Here is a 14,632-nt window from a genome sequence, read left to right as displayed (position 1 = left end):
CATACACACGAAAGTGACTGCAAGACATACTTGAACAACAGCCATACAGGTCACACTGAGGGTGGCCGTATAAACAACTTTAGCACTGTTACAAATATGCGCCACACTGTGAACCCACACCAAACAAGAATGACAAACACATTTCGGGAGAACATCCGCACCGTAACACAACATAAACACAACAGAACAAATACCCAGAATCCCTTGCATCCCTAACTCTTCCGGGCTACAATATACACTCCGCTACCACCAAAACCCGTCCCCCCCCACACCTCAACCCAGCCTCCCGCTGTCGTCTGCATATTGTGATCGCGACAAACCATCGTCGTCTCACACGACGTGTTCCTGACATCTACAAAGCAATTAGCTACCGGCTGCCACCTACTGATATGGAAGAGTATTACACGGTTACTCTGCCGAGCTCTCGACAGCACCGACACTCAACAACGGCCCATTATTTGCGGATTATAATTACTGGTTTGCAAAAAATATTTTTAACCCAAATAGGTGAAATTATATAATCTCCCACGGCACACCAGACTGTATCTCACAGTGGTTGAAAAACACTGTTCTAGATGGCCTCATGTTGAACGTGACATTTACGCATCCTTTTTGATTGATTGATTGATTGAAACTTTTATAAGTAGATTGCCCAGTTCAGTACATATTCCGTACAATTGACCACTAAATGGTAACACCCGAATACATTTTTCAACTTGTTTAAGTCGGGGTCCACGTAAATCAATTCATGGTAATGTGATTGGATACTCACCGGGACCGTTAGCGGGTGAATTTGAGAACACATAGAGTTGAGAGACAGTTGCGATAGCCAATCAGATCACAAGTTGTTGACAGTATCCTATCCAAGTAGACTGATGTTAACGAGAGAGTGATTGGATACTCACCTGTCACTCCAAAGTGAGTATCCATTCACAAGTTTAAATTTAGCAGGAAGCAGGAAGTGTTGTGCCGTAGCCAGACCGGGATAGCAGAGAAGGAGAACAAAACGTTGATTAGGTGGCAGATATGTATTCGCAAGGCCATTTTCAAGAAGGATATTTAGAGAAACTACATCTTGTGAGACGATGTCGGCCAACTCCAGAAACTAGCTCAGCTGTTTGCATTTCCACTCGAATAAGCCGACGACGTGGGGTACCACTAGCTTATACGGCGTCGAATAGGTCCTACTAATTGTGAGTTCGAATATTTTATTTTTTCACTTTTGATGTTTTTTGCATATTTAATTTTGACGGTACCACATAAGATATGTTTTAATTGCTGATGCGTTTTAATTGATTGCGCCAGAAAATAACCCGTTTTGTACACTGTTGATGTGATCCAATGCTCAGTAGGGCGTAAATGTGTTTCTGTATAGTATTTCTCCAGCAATGGTCATGTGGTGACATCAATGATGGTATTTTGAGAGGTAATCTTTGAAGTCGGACATCACTGAAGGCCTAAGGTGGGAAACGCACGGCCCGCCACTGCTAATAACTTATAAAACACTCATTATGACTTGAACACGTTTAATTTTTCTTAATGATTTTCTTGATTACCAATGTTTTCTTTATTCAAATAAATCAAAAATAATGTAGTAGAGTTAGCGTAAGACACAATAGTGAACATGTTATTAATTAACCAGTATTTTTTTCCAAATTATAATACTGTTTAAACATTTGATATGTTTATGTTTATGTATTTATTTTTACACAAATAAATACAATACTGCTCCATATGTGTAAGTAAATGTTTTTTTTCTTGTCATTGTTTATTTTTTTGTTATTTATCTGTTGATAAATAATTATAAAATACAATAGTGTAAATTACTTCATTCATTCTATATTTTTAAACTTTTCTCATTTTAATTAATAAAACAGATAATTCTTTGGAAATTTTAATTATAAAGAAAATAATTATCTTTATTTCTATTATATATATTTATTGATAAATAAATAATACTAAAAACATAGAACTGTTCAAATGTTTGTATTCTGTATTTTCTATTTTTTACTATCTCAAATAATTGTATAAATATTTAGTTTTGTATTTATTCATCTATTTTTGGTGAACAAACAATAATAAAATAGAATATATAATGTAATTAATTCAATAATAATACGATTATTGAATTGTATTAATTATTTATTTATCATTATCTTATTCATCATCATTCATTACTTTATAAAAAATTAATTACACTGAATCAAACTGAGTTAAAAATGTTTCCATATCTTTTTTTTTGATACATGATAATGAAATAGAATAGTGTTTATTCTCTGATTTACTTGTATCTAAATCGTATTACTATAATTTTTTATAATGTATTATTATTAAATTGTTTTACAATAATCCTAATATTTACTTTTATTTCATTGGTGTATGGTGAATGATTACCTCCAGCATGCATGAGCATGAATTATTAGAGACTGACCGTGGTATAGCGTGAATGCAATGTGACCATGCTTAATGCACCATCTTGTTTATTTTAGGGGCTTTTAAAACTAAATTGAATACCATTGGAATTGAATCCAAGTACTATAAGATATTTGTTTCATAATATAGTCCAAAATCTCAGGTTGTGTACGGGGTAAATATGCATTCTTCTCCTATTGGCTGACACACTGGATTTCTAACATGTGTTTTGGCATGGCGACTTTAACTTGTCCATAGGAGTGAATGTGGTTGTTTGTCTATATGTGTCTTGTGACTGAATTGTGACCAGCCTTAGCTTGGATAAGCTCCAGCTCACTTGTGATTCGATGGAGGACAAGCCATAGAGAATGAATAACTATAGAGAATGAGGTAATTTTGAACTACAGTACTGTGTATGGAAACAGCTTTTTAATTAAATAGCTTTTAAATTGCTTAATATGCAGTTAACAACATTGTTGTGTGATAAATAGCTTTCATTTGTGGCAATGCAATTACAGCCACAGTGTTCTATTTTAGTTACCCTTTAGAAGTACCAAATGTTTTAATTTACTTCATTATTTAGCGTATAAGTACTGTGTATTTAGTTTGTTGTGTTTTGTGAATTCAGACCAAAATGATTATCATTAACAACATAGTTTACTTGTAGTTTTTAGAAGAATGATACTGCAAGTAGTATGTTATATATTTAAGGTATAACTTTCACAGATATTGGCCTTTTATTAACAACAAACTTGAAAAATAACAAAGTTAAAGCAACGTACCGCAATGCATCATGGGATGACTAGCTAGTTTGCTAGAGTGTTCTAAAAGTGGGTGGAGCACTAAAACAAGGCAAAATACGGAAGAAAACCTTCGAATGGCGATGGACTTTTTCAGTGGTTCTCAAACTTTTTTCACTATGTACCACCTCAGAAAAAACTTGTCTCTCCAAGTACCACCATATTGACCAACATTAAAATACAGTAGCATAGTAGGCCTACGTATTCATTAAAAACAAGGAAGATGTTTCATTTAACAATTATATTTAATATTTTTGGCCACTGTGAGGTTACACACACTTTGAACAGTAACACTGTGATTTCAGGCCACCTGCTCAGTGGCCTTGTGGTTAGAGTGTCCGCCCTGAGATCGGTAGGTCGTGAGTTCAAGCCCCAGCTGAGTCATACCAAAGACTGTAAAAATGGGACCCATTACCTCCCTCAGCATCAAGGGTTGGAATTGGTGGTTAAATCTCCAAAAATGATTCCCGAGCGCGGCCACCGCTGCTGCTCACTGCTCCCCTCACCTCCCAGGGGGTGGAACAAGGGGATGGGTCAAATGAATGCAGAGGGTAATTTCACCACACCTATTGTGTGTGTGACTATCAGTGGTACTTTAAATTTAACTTTAATATAGGTAAATAAAGCACGACTAATCAAGTGATTCTTTGGCATACCATTAGATGGAGCTCGCGTACCACTAGTGGTACGTGTACCACAGTTTGAGAATCACTGGTCTAGTGTGTAGAGGCCACGAATAAAAAACAGATAAAAAGGAGGAGAATGGTAACAGTCGTTCCCCCCCCCCCCCCCCCCCCCCCCCCCCCGCCCCCCCAACCCCTACGGCAAGGGAAAGGGCATGATTGATTTACAGAAGCCATTTAAAGAGCTGACCTGTGATATGTGGCACCCCCTGCTGTTTAATCCTTTCAACCAGGAGACACCATGAGGGCGCTATACAGTTCTAAAAGTGGATGTGTTTATACAGAAATGGCAAGATAATTATATTTATGCACTAAGTTCGATTTTGACAAGATATTATATATCATGGAATTATTTTTTAAATTATATTAGGAATGAGAATATGTCCACCAGTCTATTCTTACTAAAATGTTGTGCTCTCCTTTGTAAAAGCGTTGGTTGCTTCAATTGATTTTGTTTTGATTTACACCAACATTTGCTTTTAATGTCTCAGCTATCAAGAGTTTCGTGTGCACATCCTTGCCCAGCCCCAAATATCTAAGATGCACAATTCAAGTCCGGACAAGTTGTTGGAGCCACCCATTACCGCATTCAGCATCTTTTCTTTTTTTAACAATCTGTGGTAAACATAAGAGGCTTTTTGCAAAGAGAGCCAGAACACTTGTCTGTCTTTACTTGTCTTATCGATCACCGCTGTCCTCCAAGTCCCTGTGTGACCGCAGTATCCTGCAGCCATTGCTGTGATAAATGATAACGCCGCCGACGTCTGAAATACAATAACACCGTTGTTTCATTACGGCGCGCCTCCAGAGTGAATTTTAATCATCGCAATCCCATCATCCCAGCCAGCATAGATTGGATAATTACCCTCGCTCAACTTTGGAGCTGCTAATTAAATAGCATCTTGGTCAACGCAAGGTGCAGGCATGGCCTCATTGTGCACAGCTGCACAGAAATGATACATGGTAGAGACCTGAAAGTGCTCCTCTTGAAAGCTGACCCTTCTAGAGAATCAAATTTAGCTCTGCGATGTATTCCACCGGGATGAAACATATATTGCATTGTGACCGAGAACACTGTGTACATACTGGAAGTCCTGTGTTGATCTATTCGTAAAGCTGGGATTTTAGAGACCATGCTCTTGTTTTATCTTTATGTAGTCCATTGCAATTAATCCCATGGACTAAACATGTCACTGTAATGCAAGGATGCATTAATAATCCCGCTAATGGTGTGTAGCAGTGATTTTCAACAACTGTGCCGCGGCATGTGCCGTGAGATTTTGTCTGGTGTGCCGTGGGAAATTATGCAACTTCACCTAATTGGTCCAAAAATAATTGTTTGCAAATCAATAATTATAATCTGCAAATAATGTGCCGTTGCTTAGTGTCTGTGCTGTGTAAAACTTGGCAGGGTAACCACGTAATACTCCATGTCAGTAGGTGGCAGCAGGTAGTTAGTTGCTTTGTAAAAGTCGGAATGTGTCGGGTGAGACGAGGATGGTTTGTTGTGATCCCAATATGCAGACCACAGCGGGAGGCAGCGTGCAGGTAAAAAGGTATGTAATGCTTAAACCAAAAATGAACGAAAGGGAAAGGAAAAGGCAATGGCTACGCAAAATGAAAGTAAAACTGAACTGGCTACAAAGTAAACAGAAACAGAATGCTGGACGACAGCAAAAACTTACGGCGTTCACAAAGTACATCTGTACATGACATGACAATCAACAATGTCCACACAAAGAAGGATAGCAACAACGTAAATAGCCTTGCTTGCTAACACAAAGCAGGTGCACGGAATAGGGCTCAAAGGAAGACATGAAACTGCTACAGGAAAACACCAACAAAACAGGAAGGGCCACCAAAATAACAGCGCAAGACAAGAACTAAAGCACTACACACAGGAAAACACCTACAAACTCAAAATAAGGCACAACGACCTGGTGGAGTTTCATTTTTTAACGTTTTCTGCTGGTTGTGTGCCTCCGGATTTTTTAATGAAAAAAATGTGCCTTGCCTCAAAAAAGTTCGAAAAACACTGGTGTATAGGTTGCAGGACCTTAAAAATATAAACAATAAAATATTACTGCTCTATGGAATTTTCATTGCATTATGTTTTGTAGGATTTGTTATGGATAGTATCTTTTGAAATCGGACTAGATTATTGTACGAACAGGGACCATCATACAATGTTTTTTTATACAAATACTTGATGGCTAAAAATCTGACAACATTTTCGTACAAACAGGCTCTGTCACTACAAGAGTTTTTTTCGTTGAAACGGAAATCCTACTAAAATTTTATGAAAACAACGTGATCGCTGAAAAAAAATGTTTTCGTACAAAACCGAAATCCGATTAAGTGGATGTACAAACAGGCTTTACCACTATAAACGTTAATTTACATTCGTAATCGAAATTCTGCATATTTATTCTCAAAACCAATTCTGTTGCAAAAAATTTATTTTACAGGCCAAATACAAATTGTACTAAATTCTTAAGGAACCAAGTTAAAGTATTTTTTTCCCCCAAAAGGAATTGAAATTGTTTATTTAGTTTTAAATACAAATTTGAAATCTGCTTACATTGTCGAGAACAGACTCCATCACTAAAAACATACTAAGTAAGATAAAAAAAACTCAATCGCTAAAAAGTTAGTTTCAAAATCTCAGTGAGTACAGGCTCTTTCATAAAAATGTTTATTTGTTTGTACATAATCGAAATCCAGCTAAATTCATGAGAAGAAAAAAACTCCATCACTAAATGTTTTTTGTAAAAAATTAAAATCCGACTAAAATATTGTACGAACAGGCTCCACCACTGTAAAAATTGTTTTGTACTAAATCGAAATCCTACTAAATTCTCATGGAAACAAATTTGATTGCTAAGAATTAGAGATGTCCAATAATATCGGCCTGACGATATTATCAGCCGATAAATGCTTTAAAATGTAATATCGGAAATTATCGGTATCGTTTTTTTTATTATCAGTATCGTTTTATTTTTATTTAATTTAATTAATTTATTTTTTTATTAAATCAACATAAAAAACCCAAGATACACTTACAATTAGTGCACCAACCCAAAAAACCTCCCTGCCCCATTTACACTCATTCACACAAAAGGGTTGTTTCTTTCTGTTAATAATATTCTGGTTCCTACATTATATATCAATATATATCAATACAGTCTGCAAGGGATACAGTCCGTAAGCACACATGATTGTGCGTGCTGCTGGTCCATTAATAGTACTAACCTTTAACAGTTAATTTTACTCATTTTCATTAATTACTAGTTTCTATGTAACTGTTTTTTATTGTTTTACTTTCTTTTTTATTCAAGAAAATGTTTTTAATTTATTTTTCTTATTTTATAATTTTTTTTAAAAAGGACCTTATCTTCACAGTACCTGGTTGTCCAAATTAGGCATAATAATGTGTTAATTCCACAACTGTATATATCGGTATCGATTGATATCGGTAATTAAGAGTTGGACAATATCGGAATATCAGATATCAGCAAAAAGCCATTATCAGACATCCCTACTAAGAATCTGACTAAATTGTTGTACAAACAGGCTCTGTCACTGAGAAAGTTTTTTGTACAAAACCAAAATCCGACTAAAAAGCTAGGTTCCATCACTGTACATGCTCATTTATGTACGAAATTTTAAGTTTGGCAAAATTATCACAGAAACAAACTCCATTGCTAAAAAAACACATTTTACAGGCAAAATAGAAATTCTACTAATTTCTTAGGGAAACAAATTAAATGTTTATTTTTCCTCACAAAATTGATTGAAATTGATTGATTGACAAAGTCGAAATCAACTTGCATTTTTGAAAACAGTCTCCATTACTAAAACATACTAAATTATTAAGGTAAAAAACTCCATCACTAAAAAGTATAGTTTTCATACAGAATCTAAATCTCAGTCAGTAGATGCTCCTTCACGAAAAACTAGATTTGTTTTACGTAATCGAAATCCTACTAAATTCATAATAAGAAAAAAAGCTCTATCACTAAAAAAATGTTTTGTACAAAATTGCAATCCGACTAAATTACTGTATGAACAGGCTCTATCACTATAAAAATGTTCGTACTGAATCGAACTCCAACTAAATTCTTATTAAAACAAACTTGATTGGTAAAAAACTAACTGAATTGTTGTACAAACAGGTTCTGTCACGATAAAAGATCTGAATCAACAGATTTACCAGGTTCCATCACTATATACGTGAATTTCCGGTCGAAATTTAAACTATGGAATGTTACTATGAAAACAAAATCCATTGCTAAAAAATTTATTTTACAGGCAAAATAGAACTCCCGACTAAATTCTGTTTAGCAAACATTTTTAAAGTTTGTTATTTTTCTCATAAAATGTATTACAAATTGACTGTCTATCCGTGTTGGCCCTGCGATGACGTGGCGACTTGTCCAGGGTGTACCCCGCCTTCCGCCCGAATGCAGCTGAGATCGGCTCCAGCGACCCCCCGCGGCCCCGAAAGGGATAAGCGGTAGAAAATGGATGGATGGATGGATGTTAGAGATTTTTTTTTTTACAAAATTGAAATCCGCCATCCTTGTTGAGAACAGATTCCATGACTAAAAACATAATTTTTCATATGATGGTAAGAATAGGTTCCATCACTAAAAAAATTATTTGATCTTTTTGCTTTATTCAGACGGCAACCTAAGCATCCTTTTTTTGCCAGCTCTGTTAAATACTCTGTTTCTTTTAGTACAAGATTCATGAGAACAGCTTCCATTTCTGCACACCTTGTCATAAATCCATCATTCATGTAGTCAAGAAGCAGCGGCAGATTCTCTTATTTGGCATTCCGTCGACAACATGTCCAGTCCATTCACGTCCCGTTCCGTTGAGCGTGCACGACATGTCGGACTGACTCACATTTACCCATGATGCTTCGCTCCAAACTGTCGGTGGGGGTAGGTTATCCCTGGGGTTCCCACTGAGTCATCAGCCAGCCGTGATGTCACTACAGCATTATTTTGGACTGTTTATTTCACCCTTTAGCTTCATGATGTCAGCCTTGTAAGCAGTGGAAAGCCTCCACTGACTGACATCCAATATAGACTGAAGTTGTTAGTGGAGGAGGGAGACAAGATGGGGGATGGTTGCTGACAGTATCATACAGTACTGTCATATTGCAGCACGAAGGCCAATGCGGCGTTATCATGAGCGCTTTATCGGTAGCTGCTTATCCTTCACGGAGAGAAATGAATGGGTTGATGTGAGCTCGGTGAGGGAGGTGACATTGAAGGAGCATGATGAACACTAACACACCCCTCCCAACATGCTCACCACCTCTGAGGACTCTTTCATGATTTTGCTGTTGTGTTGTTGTGTTCTCTCTTCACAAAGATAATAATCAGGGATTTTCTGATTGGGTTTTATGCTGCACAGTCCAATATCGATCATCCATGCGTGGGCTCATCCGACACCGATCACATATCAGTATAATCCCTCTGGATAGATAGATAGATAGATAGATAGATAGATAGATAGATAGATAGATAGATAGATAGATAGATAGATAGATAGATAGATAGATAGATAGATAAATTGCACTTTATTGATTCCTTCAAGAGAGTTCCCTCAGGAAAATTAGAGAGGAGAGGAGTTGTACAGTCTGATGGCGTGTGGGACAAAGGAGTTTTTTAGTCTATTAGTCCTCCACTTGGGATGAAGTAGTCTAGCGCTGAACAGGCTCCTCTGGCTACTGATAACGGTATGCAGAGGGTGACTGGCATCATCCATGATGCTCAGTAGTTTTTCCACAGTCCTCTTCTCTGCCACCGTCACCAGTGAGTCCAGTTTTATTCCGATCGTAGAGCCGGCCCGCCTGATCAGTTTCTCCAGTCTGGAACTGTCCTTCTTAGATGTACTGCCTGTCCCCACCAGCACACTACGATGTACTACGATTATTGATACTATAGTATCAATAATATAAGTACTGATACTACCCTTGGTATCGAAACTACAGATATGTAGATCGATCCAACCTCCGCTCACTTGTACACGCTGGACAGCAATAGAGTCAAGGCAAGGCAAGGCAAGTTTATTTATAGAGCACAATTTGTACACGAGGCAATTCAACAGGCTTTACAGAAAATTACAAAAAGGCAAAAATAAAAAAATCATCATAAAAACAATCATAATTCAAATCAAAATCAAATAGTCTAGATAAAATACTTTCAGTTGTCACATGCACAGTTAAAGAAAAGTGTTGAATTTGAACATTGCCAATGTTGAGGGCTGTCTCACATCTTCTGGAAGACGAGTCCAGATTTTAGAAGCATAAAACTGAAACGCAGCCTCACCATGTTTCATCCTGACCCCGGGCACCAACGGGAGACCACTCCCTAAGGTTCTCAGATCTCGAGATGGTTTATATGTCTCTAACATGTCAGAGACGCACATTGGCACAAGACCATGAAAAGACTTGTACACAAGGAGAGCTGTTTTAAAGTCTATTCTCTGAGCAACAAGAAGTCAGTGCAATGACGGAAGCACAGGACTAATATGGTTGTATTTCCTGGTTTTACAGGAATTGAGCAGCAGCATTTTGGATGTACTGCAGCTGCTTAACCGCTCGTTTAGAGAGCCCAGTAAAAAGGCCATTACAATAGCCTAACCTGCTGGAGGCAAAGATTAGTCTTTCTAAGTCTGATTAGGACATTATTCCTCTCAAATTGGCAAATTTTTTCAGGTGGTAAAAAGCAACTGATTTTATTGACTTAATGTGGTTGTTAAAGTTGAAGTCTGAGTCTATTGATACCCCGATATTTCTAACCTGATTATTAGGGTTCAGGGAGAGGGTTTTAAAGTGACTAATCATAGGTTATTTTGCTTCTGTGGGCCACAGACAATGATTTCTCTTTTGTCTGAGTTTAGCCGAAGAAAATTGTTTTGCATCCACACACTGATCTGTTCCATGCAGCGACCACGTACAACAACAGGCCGAGGTTCACCAGTTGTCAGTGATACGTAGATCTGAGTGTCATCTGCGTAGTTGTGGTAAGACACATTGAAGCTGTGTATTAGCTGACCTAGTGGCAGCATGTACAAGTTAAACAATAGGTGCCAAAGCTTTGGGCATAGCCATTTGCTGAGAGACACAGTTACAAATTTCAAACAAAGTATGTCCTGTGATCCACTTTGAACCAGTTAAGAGCAGAACCAGATATTCCCCACCCAGGTTCCTAACCTAATAAGATAGAATGGTCAACGGTGTCAAAAGCAGCGCTCAGGTTGAGCAGAACCAAGACTTAGACTTTTCCTGCGTCTGTATTCAGGAGGATAGTGCTCTCTTAGTTGTTGCGTTTTTTTTTTTTTTTCTAGCCTTGAACAAAGAGGTTACAGTCTACAAAGTCAAATTCATTGTGTGTTAAACATACTTGGCCAAAAAACTGATTTGGATCCTGATATCATTTGTCACCTTGATCAGAGCTGTTTCAGTGTTGTGGTTGGGCCTAAAGCCTGATTGGAAAGTATCAAACACATTGTTATACAGAAAAAAGCCACTAAGCTGTTGGTATACAACTTTTTTTGAGGACTTTGCCCAAAAATGGCAGGTTTGACATGGGACGATAGTTGTTCAGTGCCATGGCATCAAGACTGCTCTTCTTTAAAAGGGGCTTAATGACAGCAGTTTTTAAGGCCTTTGGAAATGTTTCAGTCTGAAGTGAGATGTTAACTAGACGAGCGAATTGCGGTAACAAACTGCTCAGCCCACGCTTTAGAATTTTAGTAGGTAACACATTAAGGCAGCATTTTGATGAACTCGGACAATTGATGATTTCTTCAACTGTTGTGAAATGTGCCAGCACTTGTTACCAAGTTGGCTGCACAGTAGAGATTTGTTTTCCAGGAATTATTGCATTTTTAATGCCTTGAACTTTAGCATGAAAGAATATTGAGAACTCTTTGCACTTTGATGTAGAAATAATATTTATTGGAAAGTGAAACTTGAAGGTTTGTTCATCTGTTTACTGTAGCAAACAGGACATGAGAGTTGTTACTACTTTTAAAGTTATTTTTTTTAAATTTCAGAAAGAAAAAAAATCCCTTGTACGCAAAATCTGGTTGAACACGTTTAACTTTTCTTTGTAAATCTCATAATGAGTTTGGAGCTTAGACTTGCGCCATTTTCATTTAGCTCTGCGGCACTCCATTTTTCTGTGCCCAGACCAAGTCTTCATTTCTCCATGGTACCCCTTCCCTACTTTTAACCCCTCTAACCTTGAGAGGGCCAATGGTATTCCAAACATTTACAACACTAGATGTATAAGCATTCAACAGATCCTCACCATTAGCATACAAAGCACCATTATATCCTGTTAATATCTGCTAACTTTTCGCTCTAACTTGCTTCCATCTACATTTCTTAAACTTTACTAAGCACTTATTTCTTGGTGTTATTTCAAGCTACTGTAGCTTAGCGACTATCTTAGTGATTAGCATGCCTTCTCTGCTCCTGCTTGTTCTTATTCGGTGTGTAAGATCTTTAGCCCCTTCCTCCAGTGATAATGCTACTTTTAAGGAATGCAGTTTATTTGCCGCGATAGAGGATTATGACTGAAGATGGGCGGCTTGACACATTTAGCTGCTTGGATTCCCTGTCAACCAGTGGAAATTGGCTGTTGTGATCAGCACTGAAAGACAGTAATTAACATTTGTCGATCACATACGTTTTCGTTGAAATCAGCCAATACTGATGGGTGGCTGATCCATCGCCACATGCCTAACAATAATGCTTCTGAGGTATTACAAATATTTCTATTATTGGCCTATTCCACACAGTGTTCCTGCAAAATTCACACATTGAAGACATGACGGTAGGTTTTGAGTCCAGGGAATGAGGGGCCTGATGATCTAATTGTCAAAATTGCATCATTTTCAAAGACATGTTTACAAAAAGTGAGCAAAAAACATAACATTTTTTACAATTACACTTTTTCTGTTGCTTCATTTTCAGTTGTTTTTTTTGTGAGTGTTTTAGATGGGAGAAAGGCCCACAGCAGCACCCGCTGCTTGGTGAGAAGAGCCAAAAGGGTTTTTATGTAATTCACTAAAAGTCTCTTTGCTAGATTTGTCCGTCTGATTACTCGCTAAACATAGCGAAAAAGTCAATCCCTCTTGGTCCATTTTCTTATATCCTGGCAGACCAGGTGTGTTATATTATATTATAGGTGTGTTATATATGTCTTATCTGTCTTGTCTTTTAACAAAGAAACAAGGAAGTCACAATCTTCGTTCAATGAATGTTCTGCAATTTGTCGTCCCCAAAGTAAGAACTGAACTGGGCAAGAAAGCATTTAGGTTTTCAGCAGCGAAGGCTTGGAATAACCTACAATCCAATATTAAACTTCAAACCCTTGTTACGTTGAATGAGTTTAAAGCTTCTGTGAAAAGACTGCAGTCTACCTTGTCTGTATGCACATGTGTTATGTGAGCAAGTTTTAATGTCGTAAATGTGATGTTTTATGTATTTGTTTACTGTTTTTAATGTAACCTTGCTGCTGCCCTCTTGGCCAGGTCTCCCTTGGAAAAGAGATCTTTGATCTCAATGGGATTTTACCTGGTTAAATAAAGGCTAATAATAATAATTATTATTATTGTGTTTATGGGCGTGGGCAAACAGTTGGTACCAAATCAATTTCATAAAGTAATGTTAGATTTGTTTTGTATGCAATGATTGCTTGTTTGGCCATTTTTTTTTAAAATACCTGCTGTGTCCCGCCTCTGTTTGCTGGTTAAACTTCATCACCTCCATTCTGTGCCAGTTCCGTTTAAACAAAATAGTCACACAGAAAAAAAAAGGCTTTTACAGGAGCCATTCTGGTTGTTCTCTAAAATACAGATTGGCATCATTATGGATTATTCCTATAATTGATTGCTGATTAGTAATATCTTGAAAATAATGGAGGCAAGAGGGGTTGTAATACTTAGATGCAACCAGCAGAGGTGTTGTTGGATCGCCCATCCATCCATTTTTACCGCTTGTCCCTACTGGAAATTTTGTGTTGCCAATCAGCCTATCCAGGCTCAACTAAAAAACACAACAATACAACGTCAGCTATGGGGAGTTGAGCAACTATAATTGAAAAAATTGGGGATATAAAAAAAGTAATAAAAAAATTACCGATTTAAGATTGTTTTATTTATTTAGAAAAAATAGATGTACAGTATCTATTTTTTTTAAAATATATATAAAGTTTTGAAATAAATAAAACATGTATTTTTCAAATGAAAAAAATATACTAGGCAATTGTGCAAAAAACACTGATTGACATTAGATGTTGTAAATGTGCAGGGTATTGATCGGATAAATCTGAAAAAAGAGTCAAATGAATTTTGATTAAATGAATACCTTGTCACAGCCGATGTTCAATAATAGTTCTACTGCCCAATTAAAGCGCTTCTTTATATTCTGATGACAGTTCATGTTGACGTTTACATAGACTGGTTGTGCAAACACTTCCATCAAAAGACGCCATCCCCACTTCACCTCCTTTGTCTGCTCCAAAATGCCTTGCCTTTATCCCAAACAGGATTTTTTTTAAAACAAAAAAACATCTGATCCATCTATGGCGAGAAAGGCAGTTTGATGCTCTCCAGTTGCCAATAGTAACCACAGCTGCAAAACACTCTCTCTTCTGCAGTTGAATGGAGCGGGGAAGTGTGGAGGGCAGGAGGAGGTTCTGTTATATC

Source organism: Entelurus aequoreus, linkage group LG03 (assembly GCF_033978785.1).
Source record: "Entelurus aequoreus isolate RoL-2023_Sb linkage group LG03, RoL_Eaeq_v1.1, whole genome shotgun sequence".
NCBI classification, from domain to species: Eukaryota; Metazoa; Chordata; class Actinopteri; order Syngnathiformes; family Syngnathidae; genus Entelurus; species Entelurus aequoreus.
Note: the sequence above shows the minus strand (reverse complement) of the source record.